Source organism: Pristis pectinata, chromosome 12 (assembly GCF_009764475.1).
Source record: "Pristis pectinata isolate sPriPec2 chromosome 12, sPriPec2.1.pri, whole genome shotgun sequence".
NCBI lineage: Eukaryota > Metazoa > Chordata > Chondrichthyes > Rhinopristiformes > Pristidae > Pristis > Pristis pectinata.
Genome location: NC_067416.1, coordinates 37,746,865 through 37,766,696, shown reverse-complemented (window position 1 = coordinate 37,766,696; position 19,832 = coordinate 37,746,865). Strand labels below are relative to the sequence as shown.

The 19,832-nt window shown below is 41.4% G+C and overlaps 1 protein-coding gene across 2 annotated transcripts in view; it reads right to left on the bottom strand.

The window, feature by feature from the left end:
* Positions 1–19,832, bottom strand: part of phyhiplb (phytanoyl-CoA 2-hydroxylase interacting protein-like b) — a 50,222-nt gene that overhangs the window by 11,250 nt on the left and 19,140 nt on the right. The window contains exon 1 of one of the 2 annotated variants that reach the window (XM_052027628.1): positions 15,992–16,104. The exons of the other annotated variant lie outside the window; for it this stretch is intronic. The gene's annotated coding sequence lies outside the window, so the exon portion shown is untranslated. Of the gene's footprint in view, positions 1–15,991; positions 16,105–19,832 lie in introns of those variants that run through there. 2 annotated transcript variants of the gene reach the window in all.

Sequence of the window (19,832 nt, the reverse complement as noted above, 5' to 3'; positions counted from 1 at the left end):
AATAAGGGTAGGGCATATACAGTAAATGGAAGGACATTAAGGAATGTTGATAAACAGAGACGCCCAGGGGATCCAAGTCCATAGCTCCCCAAAATTGGTAACACAGATGGATAGGCTGGTGAAGGCGGCATATGCCATGCTTGCCTTCTAGCTCAGGGCACAGAATATAAGAGTTGGGATGTTATATTGTAACTTTACAAAACATTGGTTAGACTGTACTTGGGAGTATTGCGTATAGTTCTGGTTGCCACAGTAAAGGATATGGTTAGTCTGAAGAGAATTTAGAGGAGATTCACCAGCATGTTGACTTGATTGGAGGACTTTAGTTATGGGGAGAGTGTGGCTAGGCTGGGCTTGCTTTCCTTGGAGTGAAGGAGACTGAGGAGTGATCTGATTGAAGTATATAAGATTATAAGAGGCATAGATATAGGGGTATCAAAAACAAGAGGGCATAGTTGTAAGGAGAGGGGAAGGAGATTTAAAGGGGATTTGAGAGGAAAGGTTTTTGTTTATCGAGACAGCCGATATCTGGAATCCACTGCCAGAGGAGGTGGTGGAGTCAGATACAATCACTATGTCTAAGAGATATTTATCCAAGGAGAATTCAATTCTGTGTGAAAGCAGAACTCTATGAAGGCAGAATAGTAATGCTAGACTGGGTAGAGATTGGGGAAACAAAATACTCAAGATTGAAGAAATAACAGGTGATGACTTCTACTAAAAAGTTGACACAAGCACGAAGGGCCAAATGTACACCTTCTATGCTGCATCGTTCTTGACTTTAGGTGATAGGACAGAAGAGCCAGAGAACCCAAGAAGGGAAATAAAAAGAGAAATGCAAGTCATAGGCTTGCATCTGGAGGGGTCACACATGTAATTCTGGCTATTATTCAAAACAGGAATAAGAGAGATACGTCCCGACATAAGCAGAGTACATTAATAATCCTGCACGTAGCATTTGGTTTCTAGATCTTTCACATTCATTTCTTATATCACATTTTTGCTGCACTCTTGCAAGTCATTTAAAGCAAAGGCACGAGAGCTGCTAGAACGTTACGCATAAAAACATGACGATACTGCCTTTGCTGGTACTGGATACCTCTGTACCAATTATATAGTAATTTTTGAAGTTTTAAGCAATGGCTTTTGCTGATTCATCTGTATATATCTTTTTGTTGATATGATGTACAATTTCAAGCAGTTAATTCATGAAAATCTTTATACAAGGATTTTTTTTAAATGTTCAAATGCAAGCTTTTGTATGTAAGATGATAAGAGGTGAAAACTGACTTGTCGAAAGAACTTATCCTACTGATGGAATAGCAGAACAGTAAACTACCACTGTTCTAATGAACAGAGGAACCTTTCTTTAATCCTTTAAACACAGGCTAAAAATAATGAAACAAATATATGGCTTTAAGTTAGCAATCACATATTAGTAAATGCAAAGAATGAATAAATAAACTATTACCATTAACAGCTCAGTGAACAGAATTACAGCACAATGCAATGTTGTGCTTTTACTTATCATTTAATGCAATGTCAGAGAAATGACAGTTGCCTATAGTAATCAATTACTTCAAAGTTCATACCAGAAGCATAGTCTCCTTTAATATCAATGGGATACCTCAAAACAGTGACACAGGTAAACATCATTTCAATGTAGCTTCTTACGACTTCATCAGAAAGTCTCACAATATTTCACAAGCAATTAAACATTTTTAAATTCTAACATAAGTAAATGTGGCCCAAGGTGTCATAAACGGAAGATGTGAAGGACAATTAGTGCCCAGATTTTATTAAGAAATGCAGGCACTTCCCGCATAAGCATTAAAAAAAATGTGGGGCTCACACCTGTCGACTGAGTCATACAGCATGGGAACAGGTCATATGGCCCACCAATCCATGCCAACCAGTGGGCACCCATCCATATTAATCCCATGTTCCAGCACTTGACCCAGAGCCTTCAATGCCTAGATTTAAGTGCTTGTCTACACAATTCTTAAATGCTGTCAGCTTCCACCACCCACTCCCGCAGTGCATTCTAGGTGTTCCCCACTCTCTGAGTGAAAAAGGACCCCTCAGAGCCCCTCTAATTCCCTTATGCCTTACCATACTGTAACTCTATGTCCTCTAGTTTTATTCATTTCTGATAAGACGAAAAGACTTCTGCAGTCCAACCTATCTATACCCCTCATAACTTTATATGCCCCATTTAACCTAGCCTCTCCAGTCTCTCCTCACAACTGATGCAGGGTCATGACCTGAAATGTCGAGAATTCCTCCCACCCTCCCCCCACCAGACGCTGCTTAACCCACTGAGTTCCTCCTGCAGATTGCTGTTGTTGATTCAGATTCCGGCATCTGCAATCTCTTGTGTCTCTCCTAAAAGAAATATGTCCTTTCTATTTACCCAGTCTAGATCTTACATAATTTTATACACCTAAATAAATCATTGCTCAGTTTCCTCTGTTCCAAAAAAATTCCTAACCTAGACAATATCTCCTCATAACATAAATTCTCCCATTCTGGTCACATCCTCAAATCTCCTCTGCACCACTCTAGTGTTTTGACATTGTACTCCAAATGATGTTTTATGCACTTCTAGCATGACCTCCCCACTCTTATATTCTGCATTCTGCCCAAGGAATGTATCCCACGTGCCTTCTTAAATCACCTTTTCAACCTGTTCTGCTACTCCAGGGGACCATTGGATGTGTTCTCCAAGATCCCTCTGTAGTCCAACACTCCTTACTACCCTACCATTTACTGTGTACTTATATGCTGCAGGTCATATGACTCCTCCATTGGTCTTAATGGGAATTGTAGGACTGTTGGGAAGGAAAGTAAGCTCCTTCATAAATTAAGTGTTTTGTTTGAAATGAGAAGTAACTTCTTCACCCAGAGAGTAATAAATTTTTGGAATTCTCTACCCATGAACATTGTGAAAGCTCAGGTGCTGAGTACATTCAAAACATAGTGATAGATTGATTTCTATATATTAAAGGAACCAAGGGATAAGGAGTCAGTAGAGGTAAATGGTACAGAGGTAAAAGATCAGCCATGCTCTCAATGATCAGCACAGACGGTGCAAGGGGCAAGATGGTGTACTCCTGCTTCTATATTTTTATTCTCCTTTGTTTAATATTTTAGTCATAAGTGATTTTAGTTGATCTTTTTTATTTTTAAACTATTTAAAAATTGTTTAATTTTTACATTTTTAGAAGCTTTGACAGCCAGTAATGCTGGGGCCCAGGGTTTGCTGACTTTCAAAGCTGTCAGGGAAGTTTTGGAGATGGGTCTTCTCTTCTGCATTGTTCCTGGCCCTGCTCCCATTCAGACCTTCATTGCTGCACCCCAAGATGCTTCTGGTTAGCAAACTAAGCCCTTCTCAGATGACTGCTGGCAGCAATTGCAGGCAGCTGGTTCATGCCAGCAAAACAGATAAGGATACTAAATGTTCTATCATTCACAGTTTCCCAACTTACTTCACAACAAATTTCAGGTTGATGATGTTTGAAAGCATGAGAAGCTTAATTGTGCTTCAACTTCACAAAGAATTTTGAAGTATCCAGGAAAGATCTTTTAAAATATGAGAAAATATTAATTCAAATTTTCTCATTACAAGAAAGCAGACCACTTTGTGTGATTTGCTTGCTGTCTACAATAGTTGTAAATAATAAAAATCTTCCTGAATGTAAAAGCTGACAATAATGAGAATATTCTGACGATTCCCAAGATATAAAATTTTCTTGTGCTCCTGAAGCACAAGCAAAGCAGAAGCTGCCTTGTGGAATAGTTTGAGAGTAAGAATGAATACAGTTTAGACTATGTCTAATGTCAAGGGTTCTCATTATCTCCCACAAAGGAACCATCACATCCATACTTGCTGATTCAGTCTCAGGGTCCACGGAGGGGAACATGTTTGCTTTTGACTTACCAGAGCAACGTTACTGCAATTCCCAAAACAGAGCATCCAGAGTTTATCTTGGTGCTGAGCAGTAAACAACTTACATTCATTAGTACTAAGCCCAGTGTCTCTATTCCCACTCAAGCCATACACAAATTAAAAGCTGTAGTATACTGTCTACAAACTGTACTGTCTGTAACAACTATTCAAAGCATATGAGCACAGCAACATAACAAAACTGATGAAAACAGACCACAGCCCAGCAGGTTCAGCTCCTATCATCCTGCTAGTCCCATGATACAATTAATCATGGCAATCAATCTCTATTAGCAAGTCTATAATGTATCTAGACATAAAGTATACAGAGAGCTTTGCGAGCCACAGATCTGAGGTCAGAAACCCAAGCATTTGTATGTCAAGTATCAAAGTATTGATATGTTGTTATTTATATTATTTTCTTAAAGAAATCAATCTAATTTACTTTTGAATGAATAAAACTTGTTTCCATTGTCTCTGCAGGGAGTTTGTTCATTGATTCACTATTCATTCACCACAATATAGTTTCTATTGATTATTTAAGAATTTGCACGTCTGAACTTGACCCCTTAGTTCTACTGTTCTGGACACACAGCAAATTGCATCATCCTTTTAAAATTCTTAAGACAAAAATCAAATCATTTCTCAGTGTTTTCCTTTTGTGGTGAGAAAAAGTCAATTTACAAGATCATTACTCAGAATCCAGTCCCTCCACTCCTCATTCACTCTGACAGTTGTGGTAAGAGGGAAGTAAAGTACAATTACAGCAATGACCTCAATGGCTTAATGTTGACATAATTTATTTCAATATTCAATTTGCTTTATCACTGAACACTTTTGTAACTGCTTTGATTTATGGTGAACCCGGTCTTTTATCTTTCATGTATATTCTTTTCTTTTTAACACCAGTTTCTCAGTATGGTTTTGCCCCTGTGTGATAAATTTCTCCATAATGAATTTCAAATGCTGCCTTGTTCTGTTGGTCAACCAATTACATTTCACAGACAAATATTTCCACTCAACATTCCCTTTACTTATTTTCAATAATAACCAATATTTATTTCTTCAGCACTTTCCAAACCTCCAACTGTTCCACCACAAAGTTCAAGAACAGCCAGAGTATGGCAATATCACCACCTGCTGGTTCTCTCCAAGCTACAAACCATCTTGATTTGGAAATTTATTGCATGTTTTCATTATCACTAAATCCTGGAACACCCTACACAACATCAGTGTAGGAGTACCATTACTGGAAGGATTGCAGAGGTTCAAGGTGGTTGTTCAACACCACTGCCTCAAGGGCTATTAGGAATGTGTAGTAAATACTGGCATTCACATCCCAAAAATGAATTAAAAAACATCATATAATCTTCCTTCATAATATTGCTGCATTTTAAACATATTTTATCAGTTACCATTTGGAATAAAGCATTGCACTAGGAAAGTAAATATTGGTAATATGCAAAAAGGTTGCATTAGTATTGCTAAAGGATACTTCCTAACATGCTACACCAGAGAACTTACTGCTCATGCTATTTTACAAAAGCTGCTAAGTACTATATTGCAAACATTGACCTGAACCATTGAATAGAATCAGCTGCCATTTAAGAAATTTGGGTCACCAATCATTTAGGGCAAGATTCTTATACATCTTTGTAAATTTCAAAATATGCAGTGCAACTTCAATTAATTAAATTCAATTCCCTCTCTCTTCCACGCACAACACCATCAACCAGCTCCGTTAGTTTTGTCACGACCACTTAGTGCTGCCATAAATCCATGCTAGGTTCAAGTACAAGTAACATTGCTTAGGGAGACATAATCCACTCAATTATCAAAGCATTATTCTTTTCTATTATAAATGCTTGTCAAACAGTTCATGGGACATTTATTTATTATTTCGAAAGACACAGAACCTCCAAAAAAGTTAAAACATCGTAATCAAAGTCAATGCAGGAAGCACAATTTGTAATTAACAACCATTTCATTTTATAATTCATAGGATGTGTGCATAACTTGCAAGGACATTCAAAATACCTTGTAAATGTTGATGGAGATCACCTTAAGTGACTGCAATGTGACGAAAGTGCAGCTGCAGTGGTTCTTGGGTTGGGATTTCCAGGACTTTTGGGACCCAGCAATGATGAAGCAACAGCAATGTATTTCCAAATTGGGCTAGTGTGTAACCAGGAACATGATAGACTTCCTGGTTACACACCATTCTAACTCTAGAAGGTAGAGGTCTCAGGTTTGGGAGATTTTATCAAAGAAGCTTTGTCAGGTTGATGTAAGCACCCTGTGGATGTCATACCTGTAGCCATGATTCACAGTTGTGGAACAAACAATAGTTTAAAGTGGAATGCAGAAGTAGAAAACGTTTAACGTCAGTCATGCACTTCAGAATTTCCAGCCACAGATCTCCTAATAAGGAATGAGAGGGTTAACATATGAGGAACGTTTGACAGCTCTTGGGCTATACTCCTTGGAGTTCAGAAGAATGAGGGGGGACCTCATAGAAACATTTCGAATGTTAAAAGGTCTGGACAGAGCAGATGTGGCAAAGTTGTTTCCCATGGTAGGGGAGTCTAGTACAAGAGGGCATGACTTCAGGATTGAAGGGCGCCCATTCAGAACAGAGGTGCGGAGAAATTTCTTTAGCCAGAGAGTGGTGAACCTGTGGAATTTGTTGCCACGGGCGGCTGTGGAGGCAAAGTCATTGGGTGTATTTAAGGCAGAGATTGATAGGTATCTGAGTAGCCAGGGCATCAAAGGTTATGGTGAGAAGGCGGGGGAGTGGGGCTAAATGGCAGAATGGATCAGCTCATGATAGAATGGTGGAGCAAACTCGATGGGCTGAATGGCCGACTTCTGCTCCTTTGTCTTATGGTCTTATAACCACATAATCATCTGACTCATCCAGTTAAATTTTTGGTGATATCTGGGATATTGATTTAAGGCAATTTAGTAATGGTACTGACATTTAATACCAATGGTAGGTTGTTAGACACTTTTACATTCAAAATAGTCATTGGCTGCCATTTTTGTGGTTCAAGTGCTCCTCAGCATTTATCATCTCAAACCTGAATGTCGACTAGCTATTTCCTTATGCAAGCAGACTGCTTCATTATGTTCAAGTAAAGAAAATGAAACTGAATGTCATGCAATTGACAGTGAACATCTGCTTGAGTTTATGAATACTGAATACTGTGTAGCCATCGGTGAACACCTGCTTCTGAATGTATGATGGAGGTAAATCGATTGATTGATTAGGTGGTTGGACCTTTGCCCTGAGGAACCTCTGCAGTGATGTCTGGGGGGGGGGGGGGGGGGGGGTGGGCTGCAATGACTGACCAAAACTTCGATTGAATTCCTTTGTGCTACGTAAGACTCCAGAAAGTGGAATAGCTTTCCTCATTGCCATTGACTTCAATTTTACTGGATTTCCTTGTAGCCATACTTGGTCAAATGCTGCCTTGATATCAAGGCAGTCACAATAATTGACCTCTAGATTTAAGACCATAAGGCATAGGAGCAGAATTAGGCCATTCGGCCCATCAAGTCTGCTCTGCCATTCTATCACAGCTGATTTATTTTTCCCTCAACCTCATTCTCCTGCCTTTTCCACGTAACGGGAGCGAGAGGCGAGTGAGCGGAAGCAGCCGAGGAGTTCCGAACAGATAAGCTTTTTTCTAATGGTTCGGGGATAGTGGGGAGGAACTGCGCAGGCACGTGATGTCAGTCGGTAGTGCACAAAAAGTCTAAAAAGACTGCCAGAACTAGCGGGCAGAGTTCAGAGCGGGCAGCTGAGTGAGAGGGAGCAGAGTGTTTGGGCTTTGGCTCAAGGGGCTTTGGCATAAAAGGGCAAGGTGGGTGAGTGGCTGGTAGGTAAAGGTAAGGTTTACCTATTATCAGTTATAAATTTTTTTAAGTAGGAAAAAACTAGGTAGGGAAAGAATTAGATCAGATGGAGGATGTGGCGGTGTGCTGCAGCCGCTTGATGTGGGAGCTCGTGGACCTTGCTGTGGTGCACAATGACCACATCTGCAGTAAGTGCTTGAGGCTGGAGGAATGTTGGCTCAGAATTGATGGGCTGGAGTTGCAGCTTCAAACACTGCGAAGCATCAGGGATGGAGAGAGTTATGTAGATAATGTACATCGGGAGACAGTCACTGCCCCCCCCCCCCCCCACCTTAGAGCAGGTACTTCTGGGGTCCAGGAAGTAGATAGAAGGGTGACTGTCAGGGGAGAGAAAAGGAAAAAGAAAACAAACAGGCTGAAAGTGCAGAGGACCCCGGAGGCTGTTCCCCTCAATAACAGGTTTTCTGCTTTGGAAGCTGTTGAGGGGGATGACCTGCAGGGATCAAGCAGCAGTAGCCAGGTCTCTGGCACTGGGACTGGTCCTGCTGCTCAGAAGGGAAGGGAGGAGAAGAGGAAAGCAGTAGTGATAGGGGACTCGATAGTCAGGGAAACAGATAGGAGGTTCTGTGGCAGTGAGCATGAATCCCGGATGGTATGTTGCCTCCCAGGTGCCAGGGTCTGGGATGTCTCTGATCGGGTCTACAGGATTCTTGAGTGGGAGGGAGAACAGCCAGAAGTCGTGGTTCACGTTGGTACCAACGACATAGGTAGGAAGAGGGATGAGGTCCTGAAACGTGAGTTTGGGGAGCTAGGCAGAAGGCTGAAGAACAGGACCTCAAGGGTAGCAATCTCGGGATTGCTGCCAGTGCCACGCGATAGGTAGGAATAGGAAGAGACGGCAAATAAATGTGTGGCTGAGAAGTTGGTGCAGGAGGGAAGGTTTTAGATTTTTGGATCATTGGGATCTCTTCTGGGGAAGGTGGGACCTGTACAGAGAGGACGGGTTACACCCGAACCCGAGGGGGGGCCAATATCCTTGCAGCCAGGTTTGCAAGGGTGGTTTGGGAGGGTTTAAACTAGTTTGCGAGGGGGATGGGAACCAGAGGGGTAGATCAGAGGAAGATGGGGATGGGGAAAAGTCAGATCTAACAGGTAGAGAGGCTTTGAGGAAGGAGAAGCAGAGTACAGGGTATAGAAGTAGTAAGGCGGATGGGCTAAAGTGCATTTACTTAAATGCAAGAAGTATCAGGAATAAGGGTGATGAACTGAGAGCTTGGATAAGTGCATGGGACTACAATATTGTGGCTATTACAGAGACATGGTTGACACCAGGGCAGGAATGGATATTGAATATTCCTGGTTTTCAGCGTTTTAAAAAGGGGGGGGGGGAGAAGAGGAGGAGGGGTGGCGATACTGGTCAGGGACACTATTACAGCTGCAGAAAGGGAGGATAATGTAGAAGGATCCTCTCTAGAGTCAATATGGGTGGAAGTTAGGAACGAGAAAGGGAGTATTCTATAGGCCCCCCGGTAGCAGCAGGGATACTGAGGAGCAGATTGGGAGGCAAATTTTGGAAAGATGCAAAAATAACAGGGTTGTTATCATGGGAGACTTCAACTTCCCAAATATTGATTGGCACCTGCTTAGTGCCAAAGGTTTAGACGGGGCAGAGTTTGTTAAGTGTGTCCAGGATGGATTCCTGTCACAGTATGTTAACAGGCTGACTAGAAGGAATGCCATATTAGATCTAGTTTTAGGTAATGAACCAGGTCAGGTGACAGATCTCTCGATGGGTGAGCATTTGGGGGACAGCAACCACTGCTCCATAACCTTTAGCATTGTCATGGACAGGGATAGGAGCAAAGAGGACAGGAAGATATTTAATTGGGGAAAGGCAAATTATGAGGCTATAAGGCTAGAACTTGAGAGTGTAAATTGGGATGACATTTTTGAAAGGAAATGTACTATGGAGATGTGGTCGATGTTCAGGGATCTCTTGCAGGATGTTAGGGATAAATTTGTCCCAGTGAGGCAGAGAAGGAATGGCAGGGTGAAGGAACCATGGGTGACGAGAGAGGTGGAACAACTAGTTAGGAATGGTACCGGAGGATTGGAGGGTGGCAAATGTTGTCCCCTTATTCAAAAAAGGTAGTAGGGATAGTCCAGGGAATTACAGACCAGTGAGCCTTATGTCTGTGGTGGGTAAGCTGTTAGAAAGGATTCTTAAAGATAGGATCTATGAGCATTTAGAGAACCATGGACTAATTAGGGACAGCCAGCATGGCTTTGTGAAGGGAAGATCTTGCCTCACAAGCCTGATAGGGTTCTTTGAGGAGTTGACCAGGAAGATTGATGAGGGTAGTGCAGTAGATGTGGTCTACATGGATTTTAGTAAGGCATTTGACAAGGTTCCACATGGTAGGCTTCTTCAGAAGGTCAGAGGCCAAGGGATCCAGAGAGGCTTGGCCATGTGGATTCAGAATTGGCTTGCCTGTAAAAAGCAGAGGGTTGTGGTGGAGGCAGTGCATTCGGATTGGAGGGATGTGACTAGTGGTGTCCCACAGGGATTGGTTCTGGGACCTCTACTTTTAGTGATATTTATTAATGACTTGGATGAGGGGGTGGAAGGGTGGGTTAGCAAGTATGCAGATGACACAAAGGTCGGTGGTGCTGTGGATAGTGTGGAGGGCTGTTGAAGCTTACAGAGGGATATTGATAGGATACAGAGCTGGGCTGAGAAGTGGCAGATGGAATTCAATCCGGAGAAGTGTGAGGTGGTACACTTTGGAAGGACAAACTCCAAGATGGAGTACAAAGTTAATGGCAGGATTCTGGGCAGTGTGGAGGAGCAGAGGGATCTGGGGGTTCATATCCACAGATCACTGAAAGTTGCCTCACAGGTGGATAGGGTGGTTAAGAAAGGTTATGGGATGTTAGCTTTCATAAGTTGTGGGATCGAGTTTAAGAGCCGCGAAGTAATGATGCAGCTTTACAAAACTCTGGTTAGACCACACTTAGAGTACTGTGTCCACTTCTGGTCGCCTCATTATAGGAAGGATGTGGAGGCGTTGGAAAGGGTGCAGAGGAGATTTACCAGGATGCTGCCTGGTTTAGAGAGTATGGATTATGAGGAGAGACTAAGGGAGCTAGGGCTTTACTCATTGGAGAGGAGAAGGATGAGAGGAGACATGATAGAGGTATACAAAATATTAAGAGGAATAGATAGACAGCCAGTGCCTCTTTCCCAGGGCACCAATGCTCAATACAAGAGGGCATGGCTTTAAGGTAATGGGTGGGAAGTTCAAGGGAGATGTCAGAGGGAGGTTTTTCACCCAGAGTGGTTGGTGCATGGAATGCGCTACCTGGGGTGGTGGTGGAGGCTGATTCATTGGTCAAGTTCAAGAGATTGTTAGATAAGCATATGGAGGAATTTAAGACAGAGGGATATGTGGGAGGAAGGGGTTAGATAGGCTTAGGTGTGGTTTAAAGGTCGGCACAACATGGTGGGCCGAAGGGCCTGTCTTGTGCTGTATGGTTCTCTGGTTCTATGGTAACCTTTGATACCCTTACTAATCAAGAACCTATCAACCTCTACTTTAAATATACTTGGTCTCACAGCCGTCTGTGACAATGAATTCCACAGATTCACCACCCTCTGGCTAAAGAAATTCCTCATCTCTGTTCTAAAGGGACATCCTTCTATTCTGAGGCTGTGCCCTTTGGTCCCAGACTCTCCCACTACTAGAAACATTTCTCGCCATATCCACTCTATCCAGGCCTTTCAATATTCAGTGGGTTTCAATGAGATTCCACCCCCCCCCCCCATCCTTCTAAACTCCAGTGAGTACAGGCCCAGAGCCATCAAATGCTCCTCATACATTAGCCCTCTCAGGCCTGGGATCATTCTTGTAAATCTCCTCTGGACCCTCTACAATGCCAGCACATCCTTCCTTAGATATGGGGCCCAGAACTGCTCACAGTACTCCAAATATGGTCTGACCAACACTATACAAAACCTCAGCCTTACATCCTTGTTTTTATATTCTAATCCTCTTGAAATGAATGCTAACATTGCATTTGCCTTCCTTACTACTGATTCAACCTGCAAGTTAACCTTTGGGAAATCCTTCACTGGGACTCCCAGTCCCTTTGCACCTCCGATTTCTGAATTCGCTCCCCATTTAGAAAATAGTCTACACCTTTATTCCTTCTAGCAAAGTGCATGACCATACACTTTTCTATGCTGTATTCCATCTGCCACTTCTTTGCCCATTCTCCCTACCTGTCCAAGTCCTTCTGCAGACTCCCTGTTTCCTCAACAGTACCTGACCATCCACCTCTCTTTGTAACTTGGCCGCAAAACCATCAATTCCATCATCCAAATCATTAACATACAACATGAAAAGTAGCAGACCCAACACCGACCCCTGCAGAACACCACTAGTCACCGGCAGCCAACCAGAAAAGGCCCCCTTTATTCCCACTCTTTACCTTCTGCTAGTCAGCCAATCTTCTTTCCATGCTGGTACCTTTCCTGTAATACCACAGGCTCCTATCTTGTTTAGCAGCCTCATGTGTGGCACCTTGTCAAAGCCTTCTGAAAATCCAAGTAAACAACATCCACTGACACTCCTTTGTCTATCCTGCCTGTTACTTCCTCAAAAAATTCCAACAGATTTGTCAGGCAAGATTTCCCCTTAAGGAAACCATGCTGACTTTGGCCTCTTTTATCATGTGCTTCCAAGTACCCCAAAACCTCATCCTTAACATCTTACCAACCACTGAAGTCAGGCTAACTGGCCTCTGATTTCCTGTCTTTTGCCTCTTTCCCTTCTTAAAGAGTGGAGTGACATCTGTGATTCTCCAGTCCTCTGGAACCACAGAATCCAGTGATTCTGAAAAGATCACTACTAATGCCTCCACAATCTCTTCAGCTACCTCTTTCCATCCAGTCCAGGTGACTTATCTACCTTCAGACCTTTCAGCTTCCCAAGCACCTTCTCCTTAGTAATAGCGGCTACACTCACTTCTGCCCCCTGACTCTCTCGAATTTCTGGCATTTTGTTGGTGTCTTCCACAGTTCAGTTCATTCAGTTCGCAAAATACTTATTTTTCCCCATTACTACCTCTCCAGCGTCATTTTCCAACAGTCTGATGTCCACTCTTGCCTCTCTTTTACTCTTTATATCTGAAATAACTTTTGGTGTCCCCTTTTATATTATTGGCTAGCTTACCTTCATATTTCATCTTTTCTCCCTTTATTGCTTTTTTAGTTGCCTTCTGTTGGTTTTTAAAAGCTTTCCAATCCTCTAGCTTCCCACTAATTTTTGCAATACTGTATGCCCTCTCTTTTGCTTTTATGCTGCCTTTGACTTCCCTTGTCAGCCACGGTTGCCTCATACTCCCTTTAGAATTCTTCTTTTTCTTTGGGATGAATTGATCCTGCATCTTCCGAATTACTCTCAGAAACTCCTGCCATTGCTGCTCTACCATCATCCCTGCTAGGGTCCTCTTCCAATCAACTTTGGCCAGCTCCTCTCCCATGCCTCTGTAGTTACCCCTTAACTCAACTGTAATACCAATACATCCGACTTTAGCTTCTCCCTCTCAAACTGCGGGGTGAATTCTATCATATTATGATCACAACCTCCTAAGGGTTCCTTTAGCTTAAGCTCTCTAATCAAATCGGGTTCATTGCACAACACCAAATCCAGAATTGCCTTTTCCTTCGTGGGCTCGACCACAAGCTGCTCTAAAAGGCCATCTTGTAGGCATTCTACAAATTTCAACTCTCTTGCCCAAGTTTGGTCCAAGCACTGTGAGATCTGGATGAATATTTTTGCCAGAATCTAAATAAAACATCGAAGAGCAGGTTATTGGTGAGTAAGTGCCACCGAATATCAACATTTCCATAACCTGGTTTATGATTAAAGGGGCATTAATAGATCAATTTGGATTCATCCTGCTGTTTCTGGACAGGACACACCAGAGCAATTTTCCACTTTGTTATATAAATGCTAGTGCTCCAGCTGTACTTGAACTTATCAAAAGATGAAGGTAATCTACATTTTGTCTTCAGGGTTGAAGTCAGGATATTACCAGAGCCATATCAGAAGGGGACATTACTATACAGTATATATTTTTAGTTGCTTTAATTGCACCTATTGACATACATACACATAATCACACATTAAAAAAACATTAAAGAGTATTCTAGTCATGCTCCCATCTTAGATTCTGCAAACAGCTGCGAGTCCTGACTAAATTTCCAGTTTACTCTACATCCCTGGGTTCCAAACACTGTTTTAAATAAATTAGATTCAATATTCTGGTTGCTTCTAAATTCCTCTGGCAATATCCTGGCTCTATTATTCAAAAAAAACTACCCCAAATATAGATTCTGTCATCATTTGTATTGGTATTGGTTTATTATTGTCACTTGTATTGAGATACAGTTACAAACTTGTCTTGCATACCGATCATACAGGTCAATTCATTACACAGTGCAGTTATATTGAGTTAGTACAGAGTGCATTGATGTAGTACAGGTAAAAACAATAACAGTACAAAGTGTCACAGCTACAGAGAAAGTGCAGTACAATAAGGCGCAAGGTCACAAGGTAGATCGTGAGGTCAGAGTCCATCTCATCATATAAGGGAACCGTTCAACAGCCTTATCACAGTGGGGTAGAAGCTGTCCTTAAGTCTGGTGGTACATGCCCTCAGCCTCCTGTATCTTCTACCTGATGGAAGAGGAAAGAAGAGAGAATGACCCTGGTGGGTGTTTGATTATGCTGGCTGTTTCACCAAGACAGCGAGAGGTAAAGACAGAGTCCAAGGAGGGGAGGCTGGTGTCCGTGATGCGCTGGGCTGTGTCCACAACTCTCTGCAATTTCTTGTGGCCCTGGGCAGAGCAGTTGCTGTACCAAGCTGTGATGCATCCAGACAGGATGCTTTCTATGGTGCATCTATAAAAGTTGGTGAGTGTCAAAGGGGACAAACCGAATTTCTGTAGCCTCCTGAGGAAGTAGAGGTGCTGGTGAGCTTTCTTGGCCGTGGCATCTACGTGATTTGACCAGGACAGGCTGTTGGTGATGTTCACTCCCAGGAACTTGAATGTCTCAACCCTCTCGACCTCAGTACCGTTGATGTAGACAGGTGCATGTACACCGCCCCCTTTCCTGAAGTCAATGACCAGCTCTTTTGTTGACATTGAGGGAAAGGTTGTTGTCGTGACACCATTCCACTAAGCTCTCCATCTCCTTCCCGTACTCCGACTCATCGCTGTTTGAGATATGGCCTGCAACGGTGGTATCATCTGCAAACTTGTAGATGGAGTCAGAGCAGAATCCGACCACACAGTCATGAGTGTATAGGGAGTAGGGTAGAGGGCTGAGGACACAGCCTTGTGGGGCACCTGTGTTGAGAATAATCGTGCCAGAGGTGTTGCTGCCTATCCTCACTGATTGCAGTCTGTTGGTTAGAAGTCAAGGATCCAGTTACAGAGGGAGGTGTTGAGTCCTAGGTCTCGGAGTTTGGTGACAAGTTTGCTTGGGATTATCGTATTGAAGGCAGAGCTGTAGTCAATAAACAATAGTCTAACATAGGTGTCTTTACTGTCCAGATGCTCCAGAGCTGAGTGTAGGGCCAGGGAGATGGTGTCCGCTGTAGACCTGTTTCAGCGATAGGTGAATTGCAGTGGGTCAAGATTGCCTGGGACGCTGGAGTTAATAATGCATACCATGACCAGCCTCTCAAAGCACTTCATGATGGTGGATGTCAGAGCCACTGGTCGGTAGTCATCGAGGCATGTTACCTTGCTGGCATGTTACTAAGCATATGTAACTCATTTGTGTATTACTAAATGTATGTATCTTTATTGATATCATTTTATTTTTACATTACTTAAATTTAATTATCAAATTCATCCATTTATGATCATTATTCACAGTACATCCCAAGAGTACTCAATTTTTATCTAATCTTACTTCATTACTACCAATAAATTCAGAGAGAAAGAGATGATAATAAAGAGAGCTTTTATCTTAGGTTGTTAATCAATCTTTGTTAATGAACACAATAACATAAGGAGATATTAATGTATACTTTTAATTTCTTTAATTGCACTCCTTGACATACGTACACAATCAAACATTCAAAAAAAATTAAAAAGATTATTTTACTCACTCTCACATCTTAGATCCTGCAGGCAGCCACTTACTGTGAGTCTTCACTACATTTCTCTCTCTCTCTCCCTGGGATCCAAACATTGTTTAAAAACAAGTTAGACTAAAGGTTCTGTTTGCTCCTAAACTCCACTATGTTAAATAGCTGACCTCATTAATTTTCCCTAACGAAAATAAATTGGATTTTCTGCTGTTATGTAACCCTGTCACCACCATCAAAACTGTGCCTCAGCTGCCTAGTTTCAGACAAGGGAATCCATTGTTGAGATGAGCCCAACTAAAAAGAAATTACATAAAATCAGTATCAATATTCACCATCATGTTAATGCAGCAAGTCTGCTTACAGTAACTGGTTTTGAGGGGAGAGACAGAGAGACAGAGTTAGGGGATCCAAAGCGCGAGTACGGACAAGATAGACTAAATGCGCGGTGCTGCTTTTTTAACTGCTATTAAAATCATGATTTACTCTCAGTTAAATTTTCATTCAAGTCATTCCATGGCAATTTAAAGAGAATAATTCTTTTGTAGGTTCATACATGCATTGTCATAGAAAACTTTCAAATCCCTAAGTTTCCCTTACCAGTTGAGCTATTATGCTGCTAAGTCTCCATAAAAACATATATCCCATTAGAACAACACACAAAAAGCTAGAAGAACTCAGTGGGTCAGGCAGCACCTATGGAGGGAAATGGACAGTTGATGTTTCGGGTCAAGACCCTTCATCAGAACTGGAAAGAAAGAGGGGAGATAGCCAGTATAAAAACGTGGGGGGGGGGGGGAGGAAAGAGAAGGGGTGGAGCAAGAGCTGGCAGGTGATAGGTGGATCTAGGTGAAGGGGGGTGATAGGCAGGTGAAAGTCTCCCCCCTCCCTCACCTGTCTATCACCTACCTCACCTGGATCCACTTAGCATCCACCAGCTCTTACTCCACCTCTTCCCTCCACCTTTTTATACTGGCCGTCTCCCCTCTTTCTTTCCAGTCCTGATGAAGGGTCTCAACCTAAAATGTCAACTGTCCATTTCCCTCCATAGATGCTGCCTGACCTGCTTTTTGTGTGTTGCTCCAGATTTCCAGCATCTGCAGTCTCTTCTGTCTATCCCATCATAGTGATGAATATGCTACATATACGATTCCTGCAGTTTCCCTTGTATATCTACAGGACTTGACAACAGTTATCTCTCCCTGTCATCCTGTATTCCTTGCTGTTCCTTAGTCCTACTCATAGTATTTCCAGAACTTTTAACCCTTCTTGATGTTCTTTCTTTCCACTGCAATGATATTACCAATATTACCATTTTTTTCTTGTTTCCCAATTCCCCTGTTCTTATTTAACAATTCATAACCTAGAATATTTAGCCCAGCTTGGTCAGGTCTCTGTGGCAGTGAGTATATATCCTTGAAGATTAATTAAAACTTCAGACCGAGTGTTTTGATTTCATATACCTGGGGTATTTGTATACCTTGTCTCTATTATATTCACACCCTTGTGTAGTTCTTACAGTTTTTGATCCAACGCATAGATCATAGATCTTGTACACACACTATGCAGACAATACAGGATAATGCAGACAATACAGCAATTTCTCGATTTACAAAAGGGATGTGTTCCTGGAAAACATTTTTGAGGTGTTACTGGTGTTCAGATGATGGTGGTGAATATAGTCTTGGCGCCTGCATGTTTCATGAAACATTCAAACCAGCCAAGGTGGCCTTGAATATGTCAGGACCTTCAGAAGACCTATCGTCTTCCACAACTCCCTTCAAATCTTGCCATAATGATCACACTCTTTCCTATAACTCAAGGGCATATTATCATTGATTCTGATCTAACTTAAACCTTTTCCCATTCTTTCCATTGTAACATCCCTGCCCTTCGCAAAGTAACTAAGTTCTACTTTCACAGCATCGTCAAAGATTGTTTATATCTATAATGCCACAAGTTTTAATGAATGGCTGGCAAATATTTATCTTTTTCACATCCATTAGCTATGGTCAGCATAATATTAATGGTTATAGCGGAACTATATTACAATAAGATGGACCCTTGATTTCACAATCTACCTCGTTATGAGCTTGCACCTTACCGTCTACCTGTACTGCACTTTCTCTGTAGCTGTTGCACTTTATTCTGCATTCTGTTATTGTTTTATCTTGTACTCCCTCAATGCACTGTGTAATGAATTGATCTCTATGAATGGTATGCAAGACAAGTTTTTCACTGTACCTCAGTACATGTGACAATAATAAACCAATTCCAATTCTTTAGAATTGTTGGGGGTGTTTTGAAGCCATTTGAACAATAAATTGCAATAAATCACAAAAATAAGTGGAGAACTGCTGTCTTTATGGAAACACAATGGCATGGGAGGATGTGTGAAATACATTATGGGCAGAGAGCGAGATACTATCCACTATGGCAAAAAGTAGCTTTGCATATTGAAGGCATGTGCTCCAAAGTGTTAATGCCATTATAGCAAAAAAAAAATTATAATTTGGGGAATTCTTACTTTTTAAAAAAAATCAATAATTAATCTTTAATAGATATGCTGCTACTTTTTGATGTAGGATAATATCGTTTTTAGCTCCTATTAGACTTTGATCACTTGCTTTATTTCCACCTTACACAGAACACACAGCACAGGAACAGACCATGCAGTTAACTAACCTGCACTGGATTTATGGTCCATGAGAGTCTCCCCTAATTCTATATCCATCATCTCAGCCTTTAGGGACATCATTCTGTTCTCTTTACTCTTACTCACTTTATGCACAACCTGTCATAGCAAATTCCACATTTTAGCCATTCACTGACTGTAGAAATTAATCCTTATTTCAGCACTGGATTAATTAATGTATTTATGTCTGTTAATTGTGGATTATACCACAACTTTCTCCAAAGCTATCCTGTCAAACCCTTCATAATTTTAAAGATTTCTATCTGGTCACATGCAAGTCCTCTGTTTTGAAAAATGGTTGAATTTGTTCAACTTTTACTAATAGCTGTAATCGCTCATTTCTTATCAATTAATCTTTAGATTTCTATTTTCTCCATCATTCTCCCTTTCTTTATTGGAGTAAATTCCTTTCTAATTTAGTGCCTGATACACTCTCACAGACCCTCCTGTGTTCTTATCCATGTCACAAATCACAACAACACATAATAACTGGATCCAAGTTTCTTTTCAGCTGATTTACTCTGGTAGGTAATATAGTCTGAGAGTTGCTATCAGTCTTAGGCCACCTTTTGCTTCTTGAGAAGCATTCTGGCCATTCTGTGTTCCTTATTTTAACATGTATCAAGTACCTGTTGAATAAGGACAATTTCTAGAAGTTTCCAAAATCCTGCCTGTCACATACTCATCCACCTACAGTATATCCATACCTGTGCATGTGGCTATGTCCTATAATGAATAAAATAGACCTTTTTTCTTCCATCTTCATGTACTCATTTAAGGAATATACACCAACTACAGCTATGGTCAACCAGGATAATCTCATTAATCATAAATATCTATGTACTGCAATTCCAACACTATGCTGCCATTTTCAACCTCATATTTAGTTCAGAGCAACAATATAGCTACCGCTCTTTCTGAATCTCCTTTATTACTAAACTATCAATTGGAATTAATTTGCTTTCTTTTAGCTACCTTTCCGTTTTTAGTATTTTAACATATTATAACGACTTACTAATATAAAATAATAACCTAAAAATAGTATTAAAAATCACGCTAAGTTACTGCTTGATCTATTATATGAAATATGTATTAAAATATGCACAAATTATTAAGGTGGTGCTGGTGAGCCACCTTCTTAAACCACGGAAGTCTTTTTGGTGCAGG